General features: G+C 41.2%; 2 long non-coding RNA genes across 2 annotated transcripts; both read left to right on the top strand.

Annotated features, from left to right (window-relative positions):
- The first annotated feature begins 2,279 nt into the window (after window positions 1-2,279).
- On the top strand, window positions 2,280-15,197 carry LOC120665650. Its single transcript, XR_005671258.1, has 2 exons — window positions 2,280-2,697; window positions 12,334-15,197. It is a non-coding gene; the product is annotated as an uncharacterized LOC120665650 (long non-coding RNA).
- Window positions 2,868-6,968, top strand: LOC120665651. Its single transcript, XR_005671259.1, has 2 exons — window positions 2,868-5,334; window positions 6,173-6,968. It is a non-coding gene; the product is annotated as an uncharacterized LOC120665651 (long non-coding RNA).
- Window positions 15,198-17,338: the final 2,141 nt, after the last annotated feature.

The following is a 17,338-nucleotide window of genomic DNA, read 5'->3' on the forward strand; positions in this document are numbered from 1 at the left end:
TCTGGACGTGCAGCAACAACATGAACATTCACTCGTTCAAGGAACCAATACCAACTGTCTAAATTCTCATTCTCAACAAATGCAAATGCGAGCGGAACTATTTGGTTGTTGCAATCTACCCCGATTGCGGTGAGTATCTGACCTTTATACCTTCCAGTCAGAAATGTGCCATCAATGCAGATCACCGGAAGACAACACTGAAATGCTCTAACACAAGCACCTATGTAAAAGAAGGCTCGTTGCATAATTCTTTGCCCCTAGTCACGGCTGGTACGAGGTATGTGTCATAAAAACTTTCAGGATTTCTAGCAGCAACCTGGGATAACATACGAGGAAGGTTATCATATGATGCCTCGTATGTGACGAACCGCATCTCGAACACCCTTTGTTTAGCTCGCCATGCTTTCAAATAACTAATGGTGTATTGGTAAGTCTGCTCAATGTGTCGAACAATCATTTTTGGCTCATAATTTAGGTTGTCCATAATAAACCCATACATTTGCTTTGCAACAAAGTCGCATGATATATTGCGATGCGAGGGAAGAACTTCTGACAGCAAACAAGTGTGCTCTGTCACAATGGAACATTTCCAATTCGACTTCCATTTTCCCTTGAATGCATGTACTCGCCATGGACATCCATCATTTACACACTTCACCTCATATTCTTTACTGCCAGACTTTACGACTCTGAATTCTCGTTTCAATGATATTGCCCATAGTCTCACAGCATCTTTTACGGCTTCAATATTTGGATATGTTGCACCTTGCACTACCTCATTCCCTCTGTACTCCCACTCCTGATTTCGTACGTCTTCTGCGACATGACTGCCAAAACCATGCTCCTTCCACTCTTTTGGCAATGAGTGCTGCTCGTGATCAGATGAGCCCTCATATTCTTCCATCTCTATTGCGGTTTGGTCTTCTGCCTCCATCTCGTCCACAATGCTATGTATTCTCTCTCCCTCATCAGTAAGGCCCTGTGGTCCCATATTTTGGTTATCTGTCTCTTCTGACTCATCTTGCTCAACATAATTGGTCTCTCTTCGAATACTCGGAGTTCCTTGATCTGCACAATGTTGGATTTCATTTTTGTCTTCTCCCAGATTTGAACAAGAATGGCCAGAGGCCACCCACGCTTTAGAGCTGCTTGCATGTACTTCTGCCAGTCATCAGTGCTGTGTATCATCATCAATTCCCAAAAATCACTTTCTACCTCCCAATTAACAAGAGACTGGACGGTGATCACATGTGTCAACAGATCAACACGGAACCCACGCTGTAGCCACTTACATATGGAACCAAAACTCCTTTCCAGAGATTTATCTATGGCGCTAGATGTGCACTTAAAGGCAGAAAGATCTACTTCATTTGGCCCATACAAAACATTGTAGTCACCATAAAATACTTGAAACTGCATCTTGCTCGCCATATATGTATATCACATAATACTTATCGAGTTATACTCTTTACTTCACTACCTTATTCAATAATCCGTAAAAACTAAGTATGAAATTCAACTACAACGTATAAGTATTTATAACTACGTGATGACACTCAAATTCTATACTGCATATGCCAAATTCTATTCTAAATCATAATTAATTTATAAACACGTCTCTAATAGTACTGCAATTATAATAATAAATGCGTAGTACTAATTTTCTAAACTAATTTACTACTACGTAACTACAAACTAAAGTGTCATTAAACTCCTACTTAAATGGTTCTACTATAGCACTAATTAAATTAAATTACTCACCCCTACTTAAATTACTCATACTTAAATGCGTAGTACTTAAATGGAAAAATATATAAACTAAATGTACTAACCTGCAGATCACAAGTGCTGAATCCGGCAGGGCTTCGCCGCTTCCCTTCTCCTCACCCCTCTCTTTTTTTTCTGGATTTTTGATGGAATTTTCGGGCTCAAATGAGGAGGTAATGGGGATCAGATCCTTATATAAGGGTACCCCGGTCGCCCGCGGGGGGGCGACAGGCCCCCTATCGCCCGGGGGGGCGACACGCCCCCCTGACGCGCCCGTGGGCGGGGCCCAGTGATCGCCCGAGGGGGGCGACAGGCCCCCTTTTTTTCCAGGGACCTCGTTGCAAATTTAAAGAAAAAAATTACACTTAAGGCCTGTCGCCCTATGGGGGCGATCGGCTGTATTTTTGAAATATTTCAAAACGGACATATACTTTTGAAATTTTTATTTTTTTTAAATATAAAAAAGAAAAAAGCGGCCCTCGCCTCCCCGCCCTCCCCCAGCCCGCTCCTCGTGTTCCTCTCCCGCTCGCTCGCCGCTGTCTCCAAATCCCTCTCCCCTCTCCGCGCCAGGATCCCGCAACCCCGATCCGCGCCGAAGCCCCAGCCGCTCTCGACCGGGCGGCCCGTGTCTCCGCCGCGCGCGGACTCCGCGTTTCCGCCACCCCCGCGTCGCCCGGCGACCCGGAGCCGCGCGCGCCCTGTGGGCGGTGGGTCGGAAGGCCTCCGTCGTTGCGCGGAGGGACGACCGGGGCGGGGTTTGAATCGAGGCGACGATGTGGCCTCCCCGCATCCCCTGGCGCCACGGGGGCGTTGGCGGGGGGCCGGGCGGCGCCGAGGGAGGCTGCCGGCGCGGCGACGGCGGTGCCGGGCGTGTGCCGCTGGATCTCGGCCTTGCCTGGACCGTGGGCCGCCAGTCGCGACGTTGAGCAGGTTTGCGTCCCCGATCCCCTCCTCGAAATGCTGTGGAAATCTTCCTGGCGCGGCCTATATGCTCGTGTTTTGCTCTGTTCTGTGATTGGGGGCTGAGGGAATCCGGAATCGATGGATGCTCTCGGGAATCATCACCCCCCCCCCCCCCCAACCCCCAATGTTAGGGCTCACGCGCGCGGGTGGGAGTCAACGGGTCGCAGAAGGCCCGTCAACGGACCACCGCCGCCGCTCGCCGCGCCGCCAAGGTAGGGGAGGGGGGACGGGGTGGAGAGGTCGCCGGCGGAGGCGAAGCGGCGCGGGACCGCGCCGCCAGCCGGGCGGGGCTGTACCCCCGGTGGACGGATGGGGGGTAGGGGATGAATTCTGTTCTAGCTCTCTCTCGCGTACAGTTCAACTGCAATCTGTTGGCCTTTGGTTATATGGGGAAGCCGTGGGCTCGAATTGTTTACTGGACCGATGTTTTGCTCTGGTTTGGTCGGCGTCATCGACCTGGTCTGGGGTTGTCATACATTGCGTAGGGTGAACATCGTTTTGAAAACTCTCTGTTTTGAGAGGGTCATCCAGCTGTGTGCTGTAATAGTGTAATGTTGCTTTGAGAGGAGTATGTCATTTGATAATTTGATTATTAAACGAATTGTTTACTGGACTGATGCTTTGCTCTGGTCTGGTTGGCATCATCGACCCGGTCTGGGGTTGTCATACATTACGTAGGGTGAACGTTGCTTTGAGAGGGTCATCCAGTTGTGTGCTGTAATAGTGTAATGTTGCTTTGAGAGAAGTATGTCATTTGATAATTTGATTATTCAAGGTGATTTTGCCCCTGTTTTGACTGTTGACCAGGGGCAAAATTGCGTTGACTTGTGAATAGCAAGGGTAAAATTACAGAGTTAAGAAGGGTAAAGCCATGATTGCACTGTAAAGTAGGGCAATAACATGAAAACAACAACAACAACATAGTCTTTTTTCCCAAGCAAGTTGGGGTAGGCTAGAGATGAAATCCAAAAGAAACAATGGTCGCGGTTCAGGCACATTGATAGCTAGTTTCCAAGCGCTCGTATCCAAAGCTATCTCTTTAGAGATATTCCAATCCTTAAGGTCTCTCTTAACCGACTCATCTCAAGTCAGTTTAGGTCTACCTCTACCCCTCTTTACATTATCGACCCGCTATAGAACCCCACTACGTACCGGCACATCAGGAGGCCTCCATTGGACATGTTCAAACCATCTCAACCGATGTTGGGTAAGTTTCTCCTCAAATAGTGCCACCCTGACCCTATCCCGAATAACTTCGTTCCGGACTCTATCCCTCCTTGTGTGCCTGCAAAACCACCGCAACATTCGCATCTCTACTACACTCAGTTACTGGACATGTCACCTTTTTGTAGGCCAACATTACGCACCATATAACATCGCTGGGTGAATCGATGTCCTATAGAACTTGCCTTTTAGCTTTTGTGGCACCCTAAAAGGCAAGTTCTATAGGGCAATAACACGAATGCCTTTACTTATTTCTCATTTTATGGTTTTTTATATGCTGTATCGATACAGTCGCATTCAGTAATGGTTGTACCTGTGACCTGTCGGCAACCTAAGCTATCTCGCTGGGGAACAAAAACCTATGTGCCATCTTGATAGGCAACATCCAGTTGCATATTTCTAACTAGATCTTGTTTTTATGTTCTGTTTTCTTCCTTGTGGGCTATGTGAAATTAATCTTGTCTAAAGTGTTACTGTGGGTGATTTTTACCTGAAATTTAAACAAATAGAATGAGATAACAAACCCTTCTAAGTCCAAAGAAGGCATCGCGCTTCTGATAAACAGGTACATCTTGTCATCATGGCTCTAGGATTGAATCACATGTTATTTGTTTCTTCCCCCATTTTGTTTTTTTTTTCATATTTCTTCAATTCTTGAATGGGGCCTATTGTTGTAATAAGAAGCATATGGATATGGAGGTAACAGTGAGGACTAGAACCAGGGACCTCCCAAATATGATCTAGGTCAAGCTTTGCTTGGATAGTTGCTCAATTGTGAGTTATAAACAAATTACTAGTATCTACACTTAATTATGATTCTAAAATTCGGAATGTTCATTTAGCGAAATATAAATTTCTTGATATGGCAATAGGATGATTTAATTGAACTTCTAAATCTGATAATGTTATTTGAACCTTCAAACTAATCTCTTTGTGGTGTTATAGAGAACATGCGATCTTTTTTTCCACTTTTAACATTGCCTAGCAAATATACTATGCATTGCTGCGGGCGAAACACATGTCTTTGTTCCATGGCATTTGCACCTTCGCATTTGATATTTGGAGTATTGTTTTTTTCTTTAGAGTTTTAGTTGGTCGGTATTGTGGTATTCTGGTACTAGCTATTGTGTTGATGCTTGGTGAAACCTGTACACTATTGCTTGTGTGTTGAGGAAGGCCACAATTTATTCATTAAGATAATTTTTTTTGCATTTCTCCATCACATATTTGTGAAGCCTTACATATTCTTTCATTTTACGTATGAATCCCTTTGGTGCCATTCTTTTCATGCTCCAGGTCCATCTATATTGATATGGTTCTCAGGGAAAGAGAAGCATAATATTGTTCCATTTGTCCAGAGTAATTGTTGGATAATGTAATGTGAGTCAAGATGCTTCTTTTTGATAAACTTTTTTTATTATTAATGTACCCAATCACATGATGCCAAAATGTTATTTACCATAAAAATGATCAGTTCATCTGCAAAATTCTCTTTGCTTGTTCAACCTTGTTCTCAAGTCGTTTGTATACACTCAGGAATTTCCTTTATTCTTAGTGCTTCTAAGATGATAATTTTCATTATGCTTGGTTCAATAACTTTACCATGAGTCTCATTCTAGTTCTAGGGGTCATTGCTGGTACTAGTACAATTAGAAAAACTTGGGAAAATTATTTTGTATTTTCATTGTAGTTGCTTAATTTTGATATTGTAGCTACTTCAAATAATCTTTTTTAAGCAAAAGTAACAAAACATTTACTGAAAAGTGGTCAGTTGGATAGGAACTCTGTTATGTCATAACCATCTAAATCAAACACAGTGTAGTGCGAAGAACCACGTTAAGAAACTGCCATTAGCATAGGTTGCAGGACTAGGACTACAATCAAATGAGCTAGGATTTTGGCTTTGAGTTATCTATGAGTTGTATTTGGTCTGAGAGTCAATTAGTTAGTAGATTTTGGCTGAAGTTGATTTGCAGAGATATGAGTCAAACTCATAATAGAATTGCTGGTGCTAGCATATCCTATTTATGTTCTAGATCAATACGATCAAGAACAAGAAATAACATTAGATTTCTACTTTCCTATTTTCGTTTCATGATTTCATCTATCCTTCTAGTTAACTACTCTAGCCCTGTTTCATGTATGTGCTGCTATCGCAAACTGTGGCATCGTTGAGCTATCCAAGTGAAGCTGGCAAAGGCTATCCATTCTTATGCAGGTGACCCCAATAATGTTTTCGCCGAAAGTCTTGCTCCCTCTACCATTAATGGAGCTCCTAGCCCTCATATTTCAAGCAGACAACATGGAATGTTGTGTTGCTCCGGCGGCAAGAAATCCAAACTGATCTCTCCGAAGTGGTGGTCACATAGAGGACCTTCTAGATGAGATTGAGATTGAAAATCTCTCTACAACGTCGTAACCATCGCACTTGGCCTCTGAGAATGCAATAACCCCGTCTCTTCCCTATGGGGCACATGGTGATGGTCATACTTCATAGCAGTGGCATATGGTTGCAAAGGTAGTAGGCAGGAGTATGATTAAATGTGGGAGTGGGTGGTAGCTAGCCATGACAGTGGTGGAGTGCTGATAGCGCCGACACCAACCATGGAGGAGCTCTCAAAATGACTAGAAGGAGGAAGGATAAGAAAGGGAGGAATAAGAAGGTAGGGGCACAATCCTTTAGTGCAACGCTCGAGTGGGCCTAAAAAGTGTACATGGCGTGCTAGCTCAACAAAATGTTAACTTTTCAATAAATAATGAGCTGTAAATACCAATTTTGTCCAAGTTTTTCGGAAGGACAACATTAAGAATGCACCCTCTAAAATAATGGAAAAGGTTAATTGCCTCGAACCAAGCGTGAACGTCAAACTACCACAACTTATGCTGATGCATTTGAAGGACCAATATTTCAGCTGGTAGAGTGTTGGACTCTTCAGTTCCAATGTTGACACCTATGTTCATATTTGTAAAGGAATAGTCATTATAAAATAATCCATCTCATGATAATATTGCTACCGAAACTCTATATTACATGCATGTGGTACCTGCAAACTAGAACCATTGCTTTTCATGCCAATTTACACTTGCTATCACTTTTAAGTTGTGCAATGTAAATATGCATGTATCCATTGTCAATTCTGCTCAATCACAACATGGTGCAAATAGGTACAAGGTCGGATTTAGCCAAGCTATCCTAGATTCATATTAATCTTATATGTGTATATGAAGACTTCCATTGATTAAATGGAAGGATTTTATTTAGAATAAAAATATAGTGATGATTCCTAAACTTGTCTGATTATTTTACCTAGTCCCTAAGCCAAAAGTTTAGTTTCAAGACAACGTAAAGTATACGGAGGAGGAGGACGTGGGAAACCTACAACATCGATGTGTGATTTGAGTCACACTTTATTTTAGTTATCAATTATAATTGTGGACCCAGTGCGTCAGTGTCTGAGTTTGCGCATATAGGCCGAGTCTTTGTGTTGTGAGGACATGAAACATGAGAAAAAATACTTGCTCGGGGTGTCAGGGTTCTCTGCCCGGCCTCTTCCACCTACGGTTGCTTTCTGTGATCTACTCATGTGTAACACCTCGGCCTCCAACGCCGCACAGTCCGGCCCTTCCTAGGGGCGAGCCCGCTTACACATAGCACCTTACTTACGTTTTCGTCCTCGCTTCGCGTAAAAGGGTTAACCCGAAGGTGCTATGGTTGGAAGCCAAAGGCTTATAAGTTGGCTCCACCCTTACTCAACTAGCAATGTGGTACTAAACATATGCACACAGCACTCATGGGCCACTACTGGGCCATATCCAAATTGGGCCGGATGTCACATCATGTTCCAAAACATCACCGGCGGCAAGGGGTTGTTACACTCAAAAGTTTTTAAATGGTTCACACGACATAAAAATCTCCCAAATTAACTTCTAGTTACCTCTTAACTGGCTACTACACGATGTTAGCATTGCCACCCATCCAATTGTGCATCTACATAAAACCTTGACAACCAAACTAAACTTGTCTCATAGATCAAGCCATCCTTTTTCTCAACTAGGAGTTGAGCCTTGCCATGCTACTGCAATCAAACAAACTTGAGTAGTGTCATCTAGTCGGTGCCCAATGTCTAGACTCGATTTAACTATTTGAAAACATTGAGCTTGACCATCGCTTCGTGTCTCACCATGTCACTTGAAACTGCAACACTATCACTATGCAGCTTTATACGTTTGATGCTTTGGTCCTAGAGAACTAGGAGGGGGCCAACATACTTGACCATCGCTTTATGTCTCACCATGTTACTCAAAACTGCAACACTATCACTATGGAGCTTTATACGTTCGATGCTTTGGTACTAGAGAACTAGGAGGAGGGCAACATATTTAGGGAAAGAGTTGACGAATTTAGGAATAAGACAAACCGATTTGGTGAAGGCTTGATTTGGAAAAAGAGCTGATTAATTCGACGGAAGAAGCATGATATTTGGTATGGATAGGGATGGTAATGGATCATGGCCACTATGCCCCTTTCACAATCCAACTCAATCCTTAATCATTCTTACAAAAGCATATAGAATATGAGCCCAACCCTTCTTAGTCCCGACCTTTAAAATTCCAAGGTTAAATTTGTAGGCCCTTTACCACCCCTAGGTATGGAGTCTAATAGATTTGGTGAAGTTGATTGGTTAGTGGGGGATCTTTTGTAGGTAGATGCCGAGCAGTACATGCAATTGGATATTGAGCTGTAGAGCTAGCTGCCAAGTGGATTGAGGCAATTCTATGATGTGTTAACACAACAGGTTATGTTGTTTGAAAATTTGCAAGCGACCTCGATAAGCTCACTTCATGTAGGCCATTGTCGTACTCCTTGATGGCTTGACCACATTATTATGTGTTGGAGCCATAGTTCTAAATAGCGGGCTATAGCCCAGCTATATAGCGGCGCTATAGCGCCTAGAGAAGGTCGCCGTAACAGGCTATAGCGGCGATTTAGTGGGCTATAGTGGGCTAAAGCGCGCTATAGCAGGATTTTAGTGGGATTTTTGGATTGCTACTGCTAAATCGTATAAACCGCTATTTAGAACCTTGGTTGGAGCAGGAGTGCAGGACACTGATCATTATTGGTCCTAACTCCCGTGATCAGCACACAATGTGATCAGCAGGGCCTCCTAACTCCAACTCCCACTAGCACATCCCGCGTGCTATTCTCAATCACATACAACTCGCTGGAGCTTGCAATATGCACTTTTTGCATGTGGTTTTCTGTCCTTGGCATGGTTCTTCCAACTTTTAACGATGCTCAAACATAGGTGCACTAACAGGAGCATCTTTGGTAGCATGGTTCATGCTTTCAAACTATTATTGTCATTGTTGTACGCCATCAGTGCCCAGTCCAGTGCGAGCACCATGGTTTCTCCCCGAGGGCTTGTGAATTGGGTATTGAATTATGCATTATTGTTATCTCCCTAAATTTTTTCCAACAATGGAATGTATAAAACACTTTCATCCCAAAAGACAAATTTTCTTCCTTGCTCATCCTTATTATTTTCTACACAAACACATGTTCTCGATGCTTAAGGTGTCTCCTTTGAATCAAAGACTTCCTAAGTATTGTTTCTTCTTTTTGCACTATCCCTACTTTAAATGCCAATAGATAACACACTCACTCACATATAGGAAATGTTGGAAAGGGAAGAGAATGAGGTAGGGGATTCATTTATGACTTTTAAAGCATGCATGTTGGTTATCTCTCTAACCTTGGTCCTAGAATTTACAAGACAGATGCATTTTACTTAATTAAAAATAACTCAGTTCATAACCTCTCCCTCTCGCTAGTCAGGCTTCTACACTTTTCCATTTGCACATCTGATGTTTGATGTTGAAAGTGGATGATCCAAATGGAGCACTTCACAAATGTTGTTTCTCCTTATATTATTCCTACATTTAGGGATAAAAACTGAATATGATTGTGGACAGATCAGAAGAGGAGTTGGGGTTTCTATAAATAAGACAAGTATTGTTTCCTATAAGAGAAACATAATCTCACACAAACATGGAAAGAGTAGAGAAGAGAAAATGAGGAAGGCAACTACTTGCTGACTTTTGAAGCAAGCAATTTTGGAATTCATATTTACTTCATTCCAAAATGGTCTCATTTTTCTAACTATCTCTTTCGCACACTGCCACCTGCTCTTTTTTGTGTGCAATTGTGTTCCTCTGTTTGAGGCTAAAGGTGAATGCTCCAAATGAAACACTTTCCATGTATTGTTGCTTGCTTTTGTTGTATTTTGACCTCTAGTGTCAAGAGACGAACACACTCACACACAGAAAAGCATGGGTGGCAGGGCGGTTTAGGGAAGGGGATGGGGATTGTTAGGTGGTTTCAATGGATCGAACACATCATACTTTTGTAGTATTCCTGCCTGAAGCGTTAAGAGACAAACACGATCACCCATAGATAAGGTAAGGGAAAGAAGGAAAGAGAAAATGATCTAGGTAACCGCTTTCCGACTTTTGAAGCATGCATTTTTTATCTTCATGCTCGTTCCAATTGCAGAATATATAGGAAACACATTTTACCTCATTCTAAAAATTTCCCATTGCTTGCTCTCCCCTACTCTCTTTCAACACACAAGTGTGTTCCTCTATTTGACAATAAAGATGGATGCTGTGAATGAAAAACCCTAATTGTTGCTATTTCCTTTTGTAATATTTATATCTTTAGCTTCAAGTGATGAACACACTCGCACACAATGAAGTAGGGTGTCCAAAGAGCAAATGAGTTAGGAAACCGCATACTGAGTATTGAAGCATGCATTTTGGATATCCTTCTACAGTTAGTTAAAGTGCAATTTTCATAGCACATATTATGCTCAAGGTAAAAAACATTTTCCTTACACCAATTCCTTTCCCACTTACCATTTTCTATGTGAAAGTGTGTTCCTCTTTCTTATGCTTGAGGCGGCTGCTTTAAATTGAACACATCCAAAGTGTTGTTGCTTCCTTTTATAGCATTCCAGCTTTAAGTGTTAAGAGACAAACACAATCACACATGGAAAGGGAAAGTGGCATTACAGAATGAAAATCAAAATGAGGTAACAAACTACTTGCTGACTTTCGAAGCATGTATTCTGGAACACATATTTACTTCATTCCAGAATATTTTTCAACTCATCTCTGTTGCTCGTTACCCCTTACTTTTTTCCATGTGCAAGTGTGTTCCTCTGTTTGATCCTAAAGGTGGATGCTCTGAACGAAACACTTCCCAAGTGTTGTTGCTTCCTTTTGTGGTATCCCCACCTTTAGAGTCAGCAGACGAGCGCACTTGCACATAGAGAGAGAGAGGGGGGGTCTATATAAAGAGCAAGGGAAGCACTTATATTTACCCTAGCCTCAATCCCATTTCTGAATTGAAAATACACATAGTTTCCTTCAACAACAACAACAACATACAACATAGCCTTTTTTCCCAAGTAAGTTGGGGTAGGCTAGAGATGAAACCCAAAAGAAATAAGTTCAAAGTTCAGGCACATTGATAGCTAGTCTCCAAGCGCTCCTATTCAAAGCTATCTCTTTAGAGATATTCCAATCCTTAAGGTCTCTCTTAACAGACTCATCCCACGTCAGTTTAGGTCCACCTCTACCTCTCTTTACATTATCGACCCGCTCAAGAACCCTATTACGCACCGGCGCCTCAGGAGGCCTTTTTTGGACATGTCCAAACCATCTCAGCCGATGCTGGGTAAGTTTCTCCTCAATTGGTGCCACCCCGACCCTATCCCGAATAACTTCGTACCGGACTCTATCCCTCCTTGTGTGCCCGCAAAACTACCGCAACATCCGCATCTCTGCTACACTCAGTTGCTGGACATGTCGCCTTTTTGTAGGCCAACATTCAGCATCGTATAACATCGCCGGACGAATTGCTGTCCTATAGAATTTGCCTTTTAGCTTTTGTGGCACCCTCTTGTCACAAAGAATGCCAGAAGCTTGCCGCCATTTCACATAGTTTCCTTCGGTTAAAAAATTATAACATCATCCTCTCTTTCTCCCTTACCTTTTTCATGTGTAAATGTGTTCTTATTTTTTATGCTTGATTGAGGTGGCTTCTTTGAATCTAATGCTTATGGCACAAACACTCAATCACTCCTAAATAGGAACAGCTTGCTGTGAAGTATGTATTTTGGATCTCCATGCTTGTTCCAATTGCATAATATAAAGCAAACACATTTTACTTCATTCCAAAAATTTCTCTTTGTTTTAACACCTGTTTTTGATTTGCTCCCCCTACTCTTTTTCCATGTGCAAGTGTGTTCCTCTATTTCATGCTAAATATGGATCTCTGAATGAAATACTTCTAATTGTTGTCGCTTCTTTTTGTAGTATTTCTATCGTTAGTATCAGGAGAGGAATGCTCGTACACAAGTATCTAAAGAGCAAATGAGGTCAGCACCACTCACTGAGTTTTGAAGAATGCATTTTGCTTATCCCTCCACAGTTGGTTAGATTGCACGTTCTCATAGCACATATCAATCTTTAATTAAAAGTCATTTTCTTCAATCATTCCCTTTCCCTCTTACCCCTTTTTACGTGAGTGGCTTCTCTTTTTTATGCTTAAGATGGCTGCTTTGAGTGTTAAGAGACAAACACAACTAAATAGCAATAATAAAAACTTCCATTAAGAAAGGATTTTGCATTGATGCTTTAACCTCTTGGAACCTGTTATATTGTATCCCATTTGTGAACCCAGTATTTGTGGAGCATTCTAAGGAAAGATGGATATTTCTCGAACAGTTTCAGCGGATAATACACAGTTAGAGCCTGGTTGTAGATAGGTATTTCTCCTAGAATGTTTGTGGTGTTCAAATGATCATCGAGTAAAAGCCAAGCGAAGAACTTAAATTTGCGCACGCACTTGCTTTTTCAAATCCATTTCAAGGGCAAAGGTGGATGTATAGCACTGAAACTGAATTTATAAAATCTCCGAACAGCATATATTAAATTTAGGTGATCCCAATATGTAATTCCGCAAATCATCAGGACCATATGTTCTCTGAGCCTGTCCAAATCTACCTGCAGGTTGAGATATTCATTATATGCTTGTCTTGATATGAGTTGGAAAAGCTCTGCCAAGTTAAAGGGCCTCATTTAAGGAATTATTGTAGCATGTTGCTAGACCTACTTGGTAGGGAACATATTGCATCCACTAAGGATTATTCAGGTTGTTATTTTAGCTATTCAAATTATGAATCTAAAAACAATAATCACATACAAGAGGCTATGATAAATGATATGTATGCTTCAAATTTTAATGCCACTAGCATCATACAAAATGCACCTATGTACTTTCATATATTGCATGGCAACAAGTTATCCTGCTGTTGAACAATTGACAAGGCTGAACTGATGACTTTATCAATGCTAGTTATTCGGGATGAAGAATGCTGCTGAGCTTATTCAGCAATAGGTTGACGACAGTAATAGAAAGTAGGGCAAAAAGACCATATGGAATCCCACCTTGTTAGATTGTTCTCTTGCAACATTAAATTCTGCAATCTTGTGTGATGGATGTCTTCATAGCTCCTCTTGATCTCTTTTCTCTATGGAGCTCTATCAGGTTGAGGGGCATGAGCCCCTCTATCTCCACGTTTGATCCTCCTCTTAAAGCTCTAGTGACTGCCAGACGTATCTAGATGCATTCCAAGTTCGGCTTGATGAATCATAAGAATAAATTAAGTTCTTGAGGCTTGATGAATGGAACAACTCCTCTGGAGTGTCTCCCTCTGTGTTGATGGAGTTGAGATCCAAATATTCAAACTTGATGAACTCGATGAACTTGAAGCGACAAGCAATAGTCCGGGTTCCTCTGTTAGATTTGTTAGTTTTAGGTAGTGTTGTTCAAGCGGTAGAGTTAGTTCTACCTATCTTAATTGTGCGAGTAACTTCTATAACTATTGGAGTATATTTGGGATATTCTCTATGATAGGTAGGTTAAGATTGTATCCAGATTCTACCATACCGTAGGAGAGGCTTGCCCTCCAAGTCATGTACCCCAATATATACCGGCCTTGGTCTCAATGCAATACAATCATCCACACATTATACTGAATTCTATTCTCCTACAATAACAAACCTACCGATGTGCATGTCGCGCTAGTTGTTGTTACCAGCATATATCAAGTTATCAACAAAGGTGCATCTCTCACAAGGGTTCAATGAAACCAACAGCCATCCAGTTTACATGGTAATAGAGCCGCTCTATTATCTCATATATGGTGGGCTCCTCTTCCAACCCAGCCCTAGTCCGTGTCTCTACTTTCGGCCACCCAGTGACGGAGGAGCTCACCACAAATAACCACCTGCTTTTTTTTTTTTACCACCGGCACAATGGAGTTCAGACTTACCTAGCCAGTGAAGTACACTACCATGTACTGACCTTTGACAACATGGTATAATAATAATAATAATAATAATAATAATAATAATAATACATTAAGCATCAGATTTGTTTTATAACAATGATGCATATATAGATAGCAAGTGTGTTGCATCTAAAGTCTTGTTTGGGGATCTAAAATATGGTCTAAAAGCCCAGTTTATTCGAGGCTATGATGGGGGCTAAATAGGTGTGCCCCTTCCAGGCCTAAAATCATTCTCTCAAGCTTGGGTCCAGCCTAATTCATCTTTCTATCAGTTTGAAATGTTTTTGGGCTAATTTCTATATCTCTCCGCCTTTTGGATGTCACATTGTAACAACAGACAGCTTCATATATTTTCCTGTGATGCAGGGGCCAGGATAATTTTATTCCATTACTATCTACTAACATTTTGTTTATGTGCAACTGAAAGCATCATTTCAACAAGAATGGAGAAGCTAGCAGAAGAATATGGTTGCAAGAGAATTAGACAAGGTATATGCCCATATAAGGTTATTGTGATCAACAAGTCAAATGCTAATCTGTATACCATATATAAACGGAACCCACTAAACCTCATTTATTGTTTCCACATTGAGCCACATCATCTACAAGATTATTATGTCCATCCAATTTTAAGCCCAAGTTCAATCATATTCGTCATTCTTCATCCGCGTTCAGGTCTTTCCATCTCCTGTAGTCTGGCTGTAGGTTTTTTATTTGCCAACTTATGTAAATTAAGAAGATTGGGTCACTATATTTTGTATTTTTCCCAAAAAATGTGGTTATAAGAATTTTGTTCACTGATGAAATTTAAAGCCTTTATTTACAGGATGCCTCTTCTTTGACCTGTGTGGTAGCAATTTTAGTTATAATTAGAGAAGACATTTGAGATTTGCAATATCCAAGTATCCAAAAAGCACTTCGGTCACAGTTTTCTGATCATAAAACAATATGGTATATGATCTTGACATAATTCATAATAAGTTTGCATCTCTGAAGTTGTTCTGCGGCTTGACTACTGAAAGTCTATTTGCATCATATATTAGCATCAGGTAGGAGCTCTATTGCGTGTCTTCTGCTCTGTGCTATCGATTATGCTCTTATCCAGGTTTCACTTAACGTCTTGGCTGCTTTCGCAACAATTTATAGCTATCCAAGTGATAATTTATCTGATATGATCAAAACAGTAATACTTTCACTTTTATCTAGTTTCAAAGACCCATATATGCAAAGACCATCTTTGAAGTTCCCGCAACAACGTCCGGGGTACTCACGTAATATTGATAATGATACACCTAGTTGACATCAGGGTTTTTTTATCCGACCGTTTGGACCGAACCGCCGGTGCCCGGTTCCGGCTAACCGGTCCGGTTTGACCGGTTACCGGTAAAAACCGGTCAAACTCAAATTTGAATTCAAAACTCGCAGTTATACCGGTTTCGAACGGCTAACCGGCCGGTTAGACCGGTTTACCGGTCCGGTTTGACCGGTTACCGGTCGGTTTGACTGGTAACCGGTCGGTTTGACTGGTAACCCATTAAATTCAATTTTTTTTCTTTTTTTGTTTAAATTCAAATATTCGCAAAGTATACTAAATGAATGTTTGTATAACATGTTTTAGCCTAAATGAACCCTCCAACTCTTTTTTATACTACTTTTACATTGTATTTGTATACTTTTGTATGCACGTTTTTTTTGTTTAACTTTAAATGCTCGCAAAGTATACTAAATGAACGAATATTTGAAAAAATTTGACATCATTAGATTCGTCGCAACTTGAAGTATTTTAAAGATTTTTTGGGATTTTTCTATTTTTTAGAATTCAAATTTAAAATTTGAATTTGGGCCGGTTTAAAACCGGCCGGAACCGGAACCGGTCCGGGCCGGTTAGACCGGTAACCGTGGTAACCGGACCGGTTCCGGCCGGTTTGGTGAACCCTGGTTGACATAAGGAATTGACTTGTTATGGTTGGTGGATGGCTTTATGTTTAGTTATATATGCGAGAAATAGAAGAGGCATGTTTGGGGCAAAGGCTCCCTGTAAATATTTTTGTTTGGACAAAATGATTCCATCCCATTATTACATATGGTTTAGAGTACAAAATGAACTGTTCTTCTCTTTAGGTCTGATCCTCCCATACGTGTTGATTGGGGAGGGTATTATCCTGTTTCCAAACGAGACCTAAGGTACCAATGGACGAATCAAATGCAAACCATTATTTCTTCTATGGTGTCACAAAGCTAGAGATGAAAATTAGCAAGGGTAGTTGGCGGGGTTAGTTGATTCGGTTTGTTGAAGAAAATAGAAATACGTGATCAATATGAGACTATATATTGGCAAACTGGATGCAAATTAGTTAGTTAGATTCGTCATAGTGAACAACCGGGGTGTCTACAATTTTGACTAATTGCTTTTAGTAAGCAACATGTTCAGACACATGTGGTTGCTTGGTCGATCTCAATTTATTGCTCCTGTCTTCCATGGTTAGGGATGTAAGTTATATATATTTTGGATCATTGGTCGACCCAAAGATTTGATCAAATGAACTAGAACGTCATTCTGTGTAAATAATTTGGAAGTTCTTGCAAAAAAAAAAACTAGAGTGGCATGCTATTAAAATTAATTAGCTGATCCAAAAAAAATATTAATTACAGATGTTGATAGAGCTAATAAGGGTGCACACGTGTTTGTAAGAGTCTGCGTGCATACGTGAGCGATTGCATTTGCTTTGTTTCTCGAAAAAATAAAAAGGAAAGGGAGGCTTGCATTTTTTTTCCTTTCGCAATTCTTTCCGCTTTCTTTCTCATGTGCATAAAAGATGCATGTAGTGGCAGCTGCTTGATCTATCTTGCATATACGTTCACACACCAAGCAAAGGGATATCGTTTTCAGAATATGTTCCTCCTAGTGTTCCTAGCAAGGTCCAAAGATTCAAAGTGGCCATTGCGCAAAGGATTTTGGCTGCCAT

The sequence above is a fragment of the Panicum virgatum genome, chromosome 3N (genome assembly GCF_016808335.1).
Source record: "Panicum virgatum strain AP13 chromosome 3N, P.virgatum_v5, whole genome shotgun sequence".
NCBI lineage: Eukaryota > Viridiplantae > Streptophyta > Magnoliopsida > Poales > Poaceae > Panicum > Panicum virgatum.